General features: G+C 43.4%; 1 pseudogene; it reads left to right on the forward strand.

Moving 5' to 3' along the window:
* The first annotated feature begins 2,261 nt into the window (after window positions 1-2,261).
* Window positions 2,262-2,521, forward strand: part of LOC102857638 — a 26,370-nt pseudogene continuing 26,110 nt past the window's right edge.

Raw genomic sequence — 2,521 nt, forward strand, 5'->3', positions numbered from 1 at the left:
GAATGTGCTGTCAGAGACCTCTCCAAAGTACTGAAGAGAAATAATTTCTGGAGACTAAGGTGCACCTGATCAAGGCCATAGTGTTTGCAATTACATGCTATGCATCAAAGCTGAACAATGACTAGAGATGTTAGAAGGAGAATTGATGCCTTTAAGCTGTGGTACTGGAGAAGAGTGTTGAATATACCATGGACTACTAGGAGAACAAACAGGTTCATCCTGGAGAGGGTGAGACCAGGCAAGTATTCTGAAGCTTCTTCTGACCTACTTTGGAAATGTTACAAGGTGGGATCAGTCCTTGAACAAGGACATCATGCTTGGGAGAGTGGAGAGACAGCACAAAAGAGGGAAGACCCTTGGTGAGATGGATTGATTCAGAGACTTGGGTTATGGGGGAAGGTGCATCAGAGACAATAAGATTGGCACAAAATAGAGTAGGGTTTAGGGCTGTTGTACACAGGGTCACTATGAGTCGCAGGTGACTCAAAAGCACGTTACAGTAACAATTGTTTCTTTGGAATAAATTACAGGTCACTCTCTCCTTGGATTGAATTACCTAATAGAAGAGTTTTGTTCTTAACTAAACATGCTCAAGAAGGTTTCTGGTGGCATATTCCATAGGGAATACTATTGCTACCACAAAGGCAGCACTTCTGGCAGGTTAAAACACCAGTGCCTCTGAGGAAGAAAGAAGGGTAATCTCCTGTGCAATATACTTCCTCTGAAAATTCACAGGTGAATCAGCGATGAGTCAGTTCCAACAACATAGCAGTGAGTGGTACATGCTAAGGCAATGGGTTCTGTGAGGTTAAAAGGGCACAGAGAGCCAGATGAAGTGAAACAAAGGAATTTATTATCAGCTTTCAGGCAGGTTTGATGTCAAGCCAGAGAAAGTAAAAGTAAGGCAGTGAAGTTGCACATGGAGAAGCTACAGGTAAAAATTTATATGCAGGGGGTTGGAGGTAGGGTGGTCTGTTCAGTGCTCAGCTCCCCAGGGAGGACGCTGATTGGATACCCTCTGCTTGTTCCCATACATGGAGCTACTCAGGACCCTTTGGTGGGTTGTGTCATAGTTGACAGGCAGGATGTGGCCAGTGGTCATGCTCTCTTCTGATTGGCTGATCGGAATGTCTCCCAGAAGGTGCGGTCAACATAGAATGTTGCCTGGCTCCCAGGTGTCCTTTCAGGTTCATGTGCTCAAGTCAGTGTAATTACTACATTAAAAACTTTTCCAGTGTCTCAAGCATCAGTGTATTTGGGCTTAATTTTGACATATTAGTGATGACAATTTAAAAGAGTAAAGGTAAGTTTGCCTATGAGTGTATTAAAAATAAAAAAAATTTAAGATACAGTAATTTTCTAAATTCAGTGTCATTTAGGAAATATTAAATACTCAAACGCAAATAACAACATTATATTTACATTTTCTAAAGCAAAGCTTGTTTATTGTGAGGAATTCTATTTACATGGCACAGACAGAGTTTATGTCTAGGATAATTATTTGTTGCTCACCTACAACCAGGACAAGATAAAATAGATGAATGGGATCTTCTAAGAATCAAATCCCTATGCACATCCAAAAACTTCTCCAACAGGGTAAAAAGGGGAGCCACCGACTGGGGAAAAGTGTTTGGTAATGACATGTCAGATAAGGGACTTATATCTAGAATTTATAAAATACTTGAGCACCACAACAAGATAAAGATAAATAATCCAATAGAAAAATGGGCACAGGATATGAACAGACACTTCACCAAAGAAGACATTCAGATGGCCAACAAGCACGTGAAGAAATGTTCAGAGAGGAAAAGCCTTCGGTCACGCGCTTTGGCGATGCGTTCTATGGTTCCTTGAGAAGGGACGCGTTAAGACACCTTCAGGCTAGAGGGATAGGAAGTGACGTCAGCACGGCGGAGGAGCTGAGCTTTCAAGATGGTGGTGGCTGAGCGGCTGAGTGAGAGGCAGGAGTGAAGACCCGCCAGGAAGCGGCAGAAACGGAATCTTCTCTGCCCGGCTTCTCGCAGCGCCGGGAGCCCTGCTGATGAGTTTGTGTTTTGTTTTGTTTTGTTTTGTTTTGTTTTGTTTTGTTTTGTTTTGTTTTGTTTTGTTTTGTTTTTGTAAATAAGTAAGCCACACAGTTTGCCAACATAGGACAGAGATCTACATCATCCACCAAGAGTGGGAAATTTATGAATCCCACAGACCAAGCTCGAAAAGAAGCCAGGGAGAGAGAATTAAAGAAGAACAAAAAACAACGCATGATGGTACGAGCTGCAGTCTTAAAGATGAAAGACCCCAAACAGATTGTCCGAGACATGGAGAAATTGGAAGAAATGGAATTTAAGCCAGTACAACAGCCACAGTTAAATGAGAAGGTGCTGAAAGACAAGCGTAAAAAGCTACGTGAGAGAGCGAGGACCCGCGCGAGAGCGAGGCCCCCAGACGGGAGAACACTGCTGCCAGACGGAAGAACGCCGCCGCCAGACGGGGTTCCACCGTGAGAGGGACCTGGAAGAGACCC

Source organism: Elephantulus edwardii, unplaced genomic scaffold (genome assembly GCF_000299155.1).
Source record: "Elephantulus edwardii isolate Elephantulus edwardi_28Jun2011 unplaced genomic scaffold, EleEdw1.0 scaffold00047, whole genome shotgun sequence".
NCBI classification, from domain to species: Eukaryota; Metazoa; Chordata; class Mammalia; order Macroscelidea; family Macroscelididae; genus Elephantulus; species Elephantulus edwardii.